The sequence below is a fragment of the Schistocerca gregaria genome, chromosome 9, assembly GCF_023897955.1.
Source record: "Schistocerca gregaria isolate iqSchGreg1 chromosome 9, iqSchGreg1.2, whole genome shotgun sequence".
NCBI classification, from domain to species: Eukaryota; Metazoa; Arthropoda; class Insecta; order Orthoptera; family Acrididae; genus Schistocerca; species Schistocerca gregaria.
Genome location: NC_064928.1, coordinates 55,119,813 through 55,131,125, shown reverse-complemented (window position 1 = coordinate 55,131,125; position 11,313 = coordinate 55,119,813). Strand labels below are relative to the sequence as shown.

The 11,313-nt window shown below is 45.8% G+C and overlaps 1 non-coding gene across 1 annotated transcript; it reads left to right on the top strand.

The window, feature by feature from the left end:
- The first annotated feature begins 626 nt into the window (after nt 1-626).
- Trnag-gcc (transfer RNA glycine (anticodon GCC)) lies at nt 627-699 on the top strand. Its single transcript has one exon. It is a non-coding gene; the product is annotated as a tRNA-Gly (tRNA).
- Nucleotides 700-11,313: the final 10,614 nt, after the last annotated feature.

The window sequence follows — 11,313 nt, the reverse complement described above, 5'->3', positions numbered from 1 at the left end:
GTATATGAACGTGTCCGCGCCCTTGTACTCTGGTACCTTCGCCGCTACAAACCAACCAACCATCGTGTCCGTGCACATCAGAGTCGCAAAGAATAGAGAATAGGCAGGCTTGGTCGTGTGTGCAGCCGTAGCTCAGTTGGCAGATCGTTCGCTTAGTGTGTGAAAGGTGTCGGGTTCAAGCTCCGGCGCCTCCATGTTTTGTGGTCAGTGCATGGTAAGTGCTGGTCGCGGCGAACCTAAAGGCACGCAAGAAGTTGCAAAACCAGCGTCACAGACTGATATGATGTGTACTGACATAAGGAGAGCAAGATGTACGTGTGGGGACCGGCTGTTATCGAGGTGTCATCGAGTGCAGATCTGTCTAAGGTATCAAGGCTTAACGTCATTGAAGTCTAGAGAGTGGACAACACGTTCGTCATACTCAGAGCGATGTCCGAACTCTATTTTCGACGTTATGCGTGCCACTTTCATTGTGGCCAACTACGATTCGATACAGAATGCACGAAACCTGAAAGACACCGTCACTGATACATAGAGAGTAGGATTTGTCTGCGGAATAATGGGAGTGCAAGGGTCTGTGACGTTGATATGGCTGTATGTATCACTATTAGGCACCGGGGGGGGGGGGGGGCGTAGCTCAGATGGTAGAGCGCTCGGTTGCCGTGCGAGAGGTACTGGGATCGATACCCAGCGCCTCCAGAATTTTTAACACACCTACATTCGCACCTTGCCATGCAAGTGGAATAATTCACAACTAGCAGAGGTGTCTAGGCAGATACAAGCGAACGATTAGCATCCACAATTGGCAAGCGTGCTTTTATTCGTGCGCAGGAAGCACCCTCCTCCCACACCTACACTTAATTTAGAAACAGTACAAGTGTTCCCATAATATTCTCAAGCCTACGTCGGAAAGATATGCCTTTTGCCGAGTTCACGTAAATCCCACTGCACGTTCCCATTCTTTGCGTGCAGTCGGCTGCTACTGGTGTTGCTGGTTGTGACTGCTGATAACAGATGCCGTAGCGATCAATTCATGGAGTGAATTGTATGTTTTGGAATAGTCTGTCTCTGACAAGCCAGCACAGGTGATATAGGTGCGAACACAGGAAGCTTGCAGCCCCTCGCTGCCTGCAGACACAGAGCAGCCACACTAGGAGAGCGGCCTAAGCCGTAGGCGAAATGTGCTCATTCGCTTTGGCGCGACGTCGAACTATAAATAAGGCTGCCACTAGCGTGAGCGTCGTGTAAAGTCGGAAAAGTCGGCTGCATGGGTGATTGCCAAGTTTGGGGAGCGTTTCGGAGTATGATCAGTGCAATGGAGACGCGGAAACTTGTTGTGGCCCAGTGTTTTGCAGTTGGACGACAAGAGTGGTACACAGTAGCAAAGAGCGAGGCACTGAGATGGCAATGAACAATGGAGTGCACAATGGGGCTCGAGATGTGCTTGTTATCTCAGGTGCTGTGTGATTGTCGACAAGGAGTGAAATGGACCAATTTGTGACCGCCCTTTCAATTTAAGACGTTAAAAACAGACGGAATTTGCATTCGTAATACCAGAGCATCGAAACTACTTGGAACTCTTGTGTATATGAACGTGTCCGCGCCTTTGTACTCTGGTACCTTCGCCGCTACAAACCAACCAACCATCGTGTCCGTGCACATCAGAGTCGCAAAGAATGGAGAATAGGCAGGCTTGGTCGTGTGTGCAGCCGTAGCTCAGTTGGCAGATCGTTCGCTTAGTGTGTGAAAGGTGTCGGGTTCAAGCGCCGGCGCCTCGATGTTTTGTGGTCACCAGTTGTGAACCGTAAGAAAGTCATTGTTACTATTGCAAGGCGTTCCTCGAGTTATCTGATTCAATACACCATGTTTTGAGTCATTGGCCTATTACGAGAGTCATAGTTACTCGTCACAGTTGCTCACCCAGATTCATATATTTTGTTACTGTGGCCAGTCTGCCAGAACCGATAGGTCACTAGTTGTGTATCTTAAGTGAGTCATCGTAATGCCTGCCAGGGATTACTAGACTTTACTGATGCAGTCCTCCAGGTGACGCTGCACTAGCTACCTTGAGTGCGTCATAGCTCCTCGTCCTAATTTCGCAGCCAGTTTCACGTTTCTTGTTACTGTGGCGTCTGCCAGAAGCGATACGACGCTAGTTGTGTGTCATATGAGAGTCATAGTCACTCCTTTCAGAGTGTACTCCACCTGGTGACAAATCGTTGGTTACCTCAGAAGGGTAATAGATATTGCTGTCGGTTGACCACCCAAATTAAAATACATTGTAACTGTGGCCAGTCTGCCAGCACCGATATGTCACAGGTTGCGTAATTTACGAAAGTCATCGTTACTATAGCCAAGGGTTACTCGAGTTTCCTTATTCAATTCTCCTGGTGACGGTCATTGGCTACCTTAAGAGAGTCATAGTTACCCTTCCCAGTTGCTCACGCAGTGTCTCATTTTTGTTACTGGTGCCAGACTGCCAGAACGGATTTGTCACCACTTGTGAACCGTAAGAAAGTCATTGTTACTATTGCAAGGCGTTCCTCGAGTTATCTGATTCAATACTCCAGGTATTGAGTCATTGGCCTATTACGAGTGTCATAGTTACTCGTCACAGTTGCTCACCCAGATTCATATATTTTGTTACTGTGGTCAGTCTGCCAGAACCGATATGGCACTAGTTGTGTATCTTAAGTGAGTCATCGTTATGCCTGCCAGGGATTACTAGACTTTACTGATGTAGTCCTCCAGGTGACGCTGCACTAGCTACCTTGAGTGCGTCATAGCTCCTCGTCCTAATTTCGCAGCCAGTTTCACGTTTCTTGTTACTGTGACGTCTGCCAGAAGCGATACGACACTAGTTGTGTGGCATATGAGAGTCATAGTCACTCCTTTCAGAGTGTACTCCACCTGGTGACGAATCGTTGGTTACCTCAGAAGGGTAATAGATATTGCAGTCGGTTGACCACCCAAATTAAAATACATTGTAACTGTGGCCAGTCTGCCAGCACCGATATGTCACAGGTTGTGTAATCAACGAAAGTCATCGTTACTGTAGCCAAGGGTTACTCGAGTTTCCTGATTCAATATTCCTGGTGACGATCATTGGCTACCTTAAGAGAGTCATAGTTACCCTTCCCAGTTGCTCACGCAGTGTCTCATTTTTGTTACTGGTGCCAGACTGCCAGAACGGATTTGTCACCAGTTGTGAACCGTAAGAATGTCATCGTTACTATTGAAAGGCGTTCCTCGAGTTATCTGATTCAATACTCCATGTATTGAGTCATTGGCCTATTACGAGAGTCATAGTTACTCGTCACAGTTGCTCACCCAGATTCATATATTTTGTTACTGTGGCGTGTGCCAGAACCGATATGTCACTAGTTGTGTATCTTAAGTGAGTCATCGTTATGCCTGCCAGGGATTACTAGACTTTACTGATGCAGTCCTCCAGGTGACGCTGCACTAGCTACCTTGAGTGCGTCATAGCTCCTCGTCCTAATTTTGCAGCCGGTTTCACGTTTCTTGTTACTGTGGCGTCTGCCAGAAGCGATACGACACTAGTTGTGTGTCATATGAGAGTCATAGTCACTCCTTTCAGAGTGTACTCCACCTGGTGACAAATCGTTGGTTACCTCAGAAGGGTAATAGATATTGCTGTCGGTTGACCACCCAAATTAAAATACATTGTAACTGTGGCCAGTCTGCCAGCACCGATATGTCACAGGTTGTGTAATTTACGAAAGTCATCGTTACTATAGCCAAGGGTTACTCGAGTTTCCTGATTCAATATTCCTGGTGACGATCGTTGGCTACCTTAAGAGAGTCATAGTGACCCTTCCCAGTTGCTCACGCAGTGTCTCATTTTTGTTACTGGTGCCAGACTGCCAGAACGGATTTGTCACCAGTTGTGAACCGTAAGAATGTCATCGTTACTATTGAAAGACGTTCCTCGAGTTATCTGATTCAATACTCCATGTATTGAGTCATTGGCTTATTACGAGAGTCATAGTTACTCGTCACAGTTGCTCACCCAGATTCATATATTTTGTTACTGTGGCGTGTGCCAGAACCGATATGTCACTAGTTGTGTATCTTAAGTGAGTCATCGTAATGCCTGCAAGGGATTACTAGACTTTACTGATGCAGTCCTCCAGGTGACGCTGCACTAGCTACCTTGAGTGTGTCATAGCTCCTCGTCCTAATTTCGCAGCCAGTTTCACGTTTCTTGTTACTGTGGCGTCTGCCAGAAGCGATACGACACTAGTTGTGTGTCATATGAGAGTCATAGTCACTCCTCTCAGAGTGTCCTCCACCTGGTGACATATCGTTGGTTACCTCAGAAGGGTAATAGATATTGCTGTCGGTTGACCACCATAATTAAAGTACATTGTAACTGTGGCCAGTCTGCCAGCACCGATATGTCACAGGTTGTGTAATCAACGAAAGTCATCGTTACTGTAGCCAAGGGTTACTCGAGTTTCCTGATTCAATATTCCTGGTGACGATCGTTGGCTACCTTAAGAGAGTCATAGTTACCCTTCCCAGTTGCTCACGCAGTGTCTCATTTTTGTTACTGGTGCCAGACTGCCAGAACGGATTTGTCACCAGTTGTGAACCGTAAGAATGTCATCGTTACTATTGAAAGACGTTCCTCGAGTTATCTGATTCAATACACCATGTTTTGAGTCATTGGCCTATTACGAGAGTCATAGTTACTCGTCACAGTTGCTCACCCAGATTCATATATTTTGTTACTGTGGCCAGTCTGCCAGAACCGATAGGTCACTAGTTGTGTATCTTAAGTGAGTCATCGTAATGCCTGCCAGGGATTACTAGACTTTACTGATGCAGTCCTCCAGGTGACGCTGCACTAGCTACCTTGAGTGCGTCATAGCTCCTCGTCCTAATTTCGCAGCCAGTTTCACGTTTCTTGTTACTGTGGCGTCTGCCAGAAGCGATACGACGCTAGTTGTGTGTCATATGAGAGTCATAGTCACTCCTTTCAGAGTGTACTCCACCTGGTGACAAATCGTTGGTTACCTCAGAAGGGTAATAGATATTGCTGTCGGTTGACCACCCAAATTAAAATACATTGTAACTGTGGCCAGTCTGCCAGCACCGATATGTCACAGGTTGTGTAATTTACGAAAGTCATCGTTACTATAGCCAAGGGTTACTCGAGTTTCCTGATTCAATATTCCTGGTGACGATCGTTGGCTACCTTAAGAGAGTCATAGTTACCCTTCCCAGTTGCTCACGCAGTGTCTCATTTTTGTTACTGGTGCCAGACTGCCAGAACGGATTTGTCACCAGTTGTGAACCGTAAGAATGTCATCGTTACTATTGAAAGACGTTCCTCGAGTTATCTGATTCAATACACCATGTTTTGAGTCATTGGCCTATTACGAGAGTCATAGTTACTCGTCACAGTTGCTCACCCAGATTCATATATTTTGTTACTGTGGCCAGTCTGCCAGAACCGATAGGTCACTAGTTGTGTATCTTAAGTGAGTCATCGTAATGCCTGCCAGGGATTACTAGACTTTACTGATGCAGTCCTCCAGGTGACGCTGCACTAGCTACCTTGAGTGCGTCATAGCTCCTCGTCCTAATTTCGCAGCCAGTTTCACGTTTCTTGTTACTGTGGCGTCTGCCAGAAGCGATACGACGCTAGTTGTGTGTCATATGAGAGTCATAGTCACTCCTTTCAGAGTGTACTCCACCTGGTGACAAATCGTTGGTTACCTCAGAAGGGTAATAGATATTGCTGTCGGTTGACCACCCAAATTAAAATACATTGTAACTGTTTCCAGTCTGCCAGCACCGATATGTCACAGGTTGCGTAATTTACGAAAGTCATCGTTACTATAGCCAAGGGTTACTCGAGTTTCCTTATTCAATTCTCCTGGTGACGGTCATTGGCTACCTTAAGAGAGTCATAGTTACCCTTCCCAGTTGCTCACGCAGTGTCTCATTTTTGTTACTGGTGCCAGACTGCCAGAACGGATTTGTCACCACTTGTGAACCGTAAGAAAGTCATTGTTACTATTGCAAGGCGTTCCTCGAGTTATCTGATTCAATACTCCAGGTATTGAGTCATTGGCCTATTACGAGTGTAATAGTTACTCGTCACAGTTGCTCACCCAGATTCATATATTTTGTTACTGTGGTCAGTCTGCCAGAACCGATATGGCACTAGTTGTGTATCTTAAGTGAGTCATCGTTATGCCTGCCAGGGATTACTAGACTTTACTGATGTAGTCCTCCAGGTGACGCTGCACTAGCTACCTTGAGTGCGTCATAGCTCCTCGTCCTAATTTCGCAGCCAGTTTCACGTTTCTTGTTACTGTGACGTCTGCCAGAAGCGATACGACACTAGTTGTGTGGCATATGAGAGTCATAGTCACTCCTTTCAGAGTGTACTCCACCTGGTGACGAATCGTTGGTTACCTCAGAAGGGTAATAGATATTGCTGTCGGTTGACCACCCAAATTAAAATACATTGTAACTGTGGCCAGTCTGCCAGCACCGATATGTCACAGGTTGTGTAATCAACGAAAGTCATCGTTACTGTAGCCAAGGGTTACTCGAGTTTCCTGATTCAATATTCCTGGTGACGATCATTGGCTACCTTAAGAGAGTCATAGTAACCCTTCCCAGTTGCTCACGCAGTGTCTCATTTTTGTTACTGGTGCCAGACTGCCAGAACGGATTTGTCACCAGTTGTGAACCGTAAGAATGTCATCGTTACTATTGAAAGGCGTTCCTCGAGTTATCTGATTCAATACTCCATGTATTGAGTCATTGGCCTATTACGAGAGTCATAGTTACTCGTCACAGTTGCTCACCCAGATTCATATATTTTGTTACTGTGGCGTGTGCCAGAACCGATATGTCACTAGTTGTGTATCTTAAGTGAGTCATCGTTATGCCTGCCAGGGATTACTAGACTTTACTGATGCAGTCCTCCAGGTGACGCTGCACTAGCTACCTTGAGTGCGTCATAGCTCCTCGTCCTAATTTTGCAGCCGGTTTCACGTTTCTTGTTACTGTGGCGTCTGCCAGAAGCGATACGACACTAGTTGTGTGTCATATGAGAGTCATAGTCACTCCTTTCAGAGTGTACTCCACCTGGTGACAAATCGTTGGTTACCTCAGAAGGGTAATAGATATTGCTGTCGGTTGACCACCCAAATTAAAATACATTGTAACTGTGGCCAGTCTGCCAGCACCGATATGTCACAGGTTGTGTAATTTACGAAAGTCATCGTTACTATAGCCAAGGGTTACTCGAGTTTCCTGATTCAATATTCCTGGTGACGATCGTTGGCTACCTTAAGAGAGTCATAGTTACCCTTCCCAGTTGCTCACGCAGTGTCTCATTTTTGTTACTGGTGCCAGACTGCCAGAACGGATTTGTCACCAGTTGTGAACCGTAAGAATGTCATCGTTACTATTGAAAGACGTTCCTCGAGTTATCTGATTCAATACTCCATGTATTGAGTCATTGGCCTATTACGAGAGTCATAGTTACTCGTCACAGTTGCTCACCCAGATTCATATATTTTGTTACTGTGGCGTGTGCCAGAACCGATATGTCACTAGTTGTGTATCTTAAGTGAGTCATCGTTATGCCTGCAAGGGATTACTAGACTTTACTGATGCAGTCCTCCAGGTGACGCTGCACTAGCTACCTTGAGTGCGTCATAGCTCCTCGTCCTAATTTCGCAGCCAGTTTCACGTTTCTTGTTACTGTGGCGTCTGCCAGAAGCGATACGACACTAGTTGTGTGTCATATGAGAGTCATAGTCACTCCTCTCAGAGTGTCCTCCACCTGGTGACATATCGTTGGTTACCTCAGAAGGGTAATAGATATTGCTGTCGGTTGACCACCATAATTAAAGTACATTGTAACTGTGGCCAGTCTGCCAGCACCGATATGTCACAGGTTGTGTAATCAACGAAAGTCATCGTTACTGTAGCCAAGGGTTACTCGAGTTTCCTGATTCAATATTCCTGGTGACGATCGTTGGCTACCTTAAGAGAGTCATAGTGACCCTTCCCAGTTGCTCACGCTGTGTCTCATTTTTGTTACTGGTGCCAGACTGCCAGAACGGATTTGTCACCAGTTGTGAACCGTAAGAATGTCATCGTTACTATTGAAAGGCGTTCCTCGAGTTATCTGATTCAATACACCATGTATTGAGTCATTGGCCTATTACGAGAGTCATAGTTACTCGTCACAGTTGCTCACCCAGATTCATATATTTTGTTACTGTGGTCAGTCTGCCAGAACCGATATGGCACTAGTTGTGTATCTTAAGTGAGTCAACGTTATGCCTGCCAGGGATTACTAGACTATACTGATGCAGTCCTCCAGGTGACGCTGCACTAGCTACCTTGAGTGCGTCATAGCTCCTCGTCCTAATTTCGCAGCCAGTTTCACGTTTCTTGTTACTGTGGCGTCTGCCAGAAGCGATACGACACTAGTTGTGTGTCATATGAGAGTCATAGTCACTCCTCTCAGAGTGTACTCCACCTGGTGACAAATCGTTGGTTACCTCAGAAGGGTAATAGATATTGCTGTCGGTTGACCACCCAAATTAAAGTACATTGTAACTGTGGCCAGTCTGCCAGCACCGATATGTCACAGGTTGTGTAATCAACGAAAGTCATCGTTACTGTAGGCAAGGGTTACTCGAGTTTCCTGATTCAATATTCCTGGTGACGATCGTTGGCTACCTTAAGAGAGTCATAGTTACCCTTCCCAGTTGCTCACGCTGTGTCTATTTTTTGTTACTGGTGCCAGACTGCCAGAACGGATTTGTCACCAGTTGTGAACCGTAAGAATGTCATCGTTACTATTGCAAGGCGTTTCTCGAGTTATCTGATTCAATACACCATGTATTGAGTCATTGGCCTATTACGAGAGTAATAGTTACTCGTCACAGTTGCTCACGCAGATTCATATATTTTGTTACTGTGGCCAGTCTGCCAGAACCGATATGTCACTAGTTGTGTATCTTAAGTGAGTCATCGTAATGCCTGCCAGGGATTACTAGACTTTACTGATGCAGTCCTCCAGGTGACGCTGCACTAGCTACCTTGAGTGCGTCATAGCTCCTCGTCCTAATTTCGCAGCCAGTTTCACGTTTCTTGTTACTGTGGCGTCTGCCAGAAGCGATACGACACTAGTTGTGTGTCATATGAGAGTCATAGTCACTCCTTTCAGAGTGTACTCCACCTGGTGATGAATCGTCGGTTACCTCAGAAGGGTAATAGATATTGCTGTCGGTTGACCACCCAAATTAAAATACATTGTAACTGTGGCCAGTTTGCCAGCACCGATATGTCACAGGTTGTGTAATTTACGAAAGTCATCGTTACTATAGCCAAGGGTTACTCGAGTTTCCTGATTCAATTCTCCTGGTGACGGTCATTGGCTACCTTAAGAGAGTCATAGTTACCCTTCCCAGTTGCTCACGCAGTGTCTCATTTTTGTTAGTGGTGCCAGACTGCCAGAACGGATTTGTCACCAGTTGTGAACCGTAAGAAAGTCATTGTTACAATTGCAAGGCGTTCCTCGAGTTATCTGATTCAATACTCCAGGTATTGAGTCATTGGCCTATTACGAGTGTCATAGTTACTCGTCACAGTTGCTCACCCAGATTCATATATTTTGTTACTGTGGTCAGTCTGCCAGAACCGATATTGCACTAGTTGTGTATCTTAAGTGAGTCATCGTTATGCCTGCCAGCGATTACTAGACTTTACTGATGCAGTCCTCCAGGTGACGCTGCACTAGCTACCTTGAGTGCGTCATAGCTCCTCGTCCTAATTTCGCAGCCAGTTTCACGTTTCTTGTTACTGTGGCGTCTGCCAGAAGCGATACGACACTAGTTGTGTGTCATATGAGAGTCATAGTCACTCCTTTCAGAGTGTACTCCACCTGGTGACGAATCGTTGGTTACCTCAGAAGGGTAATAGATATTGCTGTCGGATGACCACCCAAATTAAAATACATTGTAACTGTGGCCAGTCTGCCAGCACCGATATGTCACAGGTTGTGTAATTTACGAAAGTCATCGTTACTATAGCCAAGGGTTACTCGAGTTTCCTGATTCAATATTCCTGGTGACGATCATTGGCTACCTTAAGAGAGTCATAGTTACCCTTCCCAGTTGCTCACGCTGTGTCTCATTTTTGTTACTGGAGCCAGACTGCCAGAACGGATTTGTCACCAGTTGTGAACCGTAAGAATGTCATCGTTACTATTGAAAGACGTTCCTCGAGTTATCTGATTCAATACTCCATGTATTGAGTCATTGGCCTATTACGAGAGTCATAGTTACTCGTCACAGTTGCTCACCCAGATTCATATATTTTGTTACTGTGGCGTGTGCCAGAACCGATATGTCACTAGTTGTGTATCTTAAGTGAGTCATCGTAATGCCTGCCAGGGATTACTAGACTTTACTGATGCAGTCCTCCAGGTGACGTTGCACTAGCTACCTTGAGTGCGTCATAGCTCCTCGTCCTAATTTCGCAGCCAGTTTCACGTTTCTTGTTACTGTGGCGTCTGCCAGAAGCGATACGACACTAGTTGTGTGTCATATGAGAGTCATAGTCACTCCTTTCAGAGTGTACTCCACCTGGTGACGAATCGTTGGTTACCTCAGAAGGGTAATAGATATTGCTGTCGGTTGACCACCCAAATTAAAATACATTGTAACTGTGGCCAGTCTGCCAGCACCGATATGTCACAGGTTGTGTAATTTACGAAAGTCATCGTTACTATAGCCAAGGGTTACTCGAGTTTCCTGATTCAATATTCCTGGTGACGATCATTGGCTACCTTAAGAGAGTCATAATTACCCTTCCCTGTTGCTCACGCTGTGTCTCATTTTTGTTACTGGTGCCAGACTGCCAGAACGGATTTGTCACCAGTTGTGAACCGTAAGAAAGTCATTGTTACTATTGCAAGGCGTTCCTCGAGTTATCTGATTCAATACTCCAGGTATTGAGTCATTGGCCTATTACGAGTGTCATAGTTACTCGTCACAGTTGCTCACCCAGATTCATATATTTTGTTACTGTGGTCAGTCTGCCAGAACCGATATGTCACTAGTTGTGTATCTTAAGTGAGTCATCGTTATGCCTGCCAGGGATTACTAGACTTTACTGATGCAGTCCTCCAGGTGACGCTGCACTAGCTACCTTGAGTGCGTCATAGCTCCTCGTCCTAATTTCGCAGCCAGTTTCACGTTTCTTGTTACTGTGGCGTCTGCCAGAAGCGATACGACACTAGTT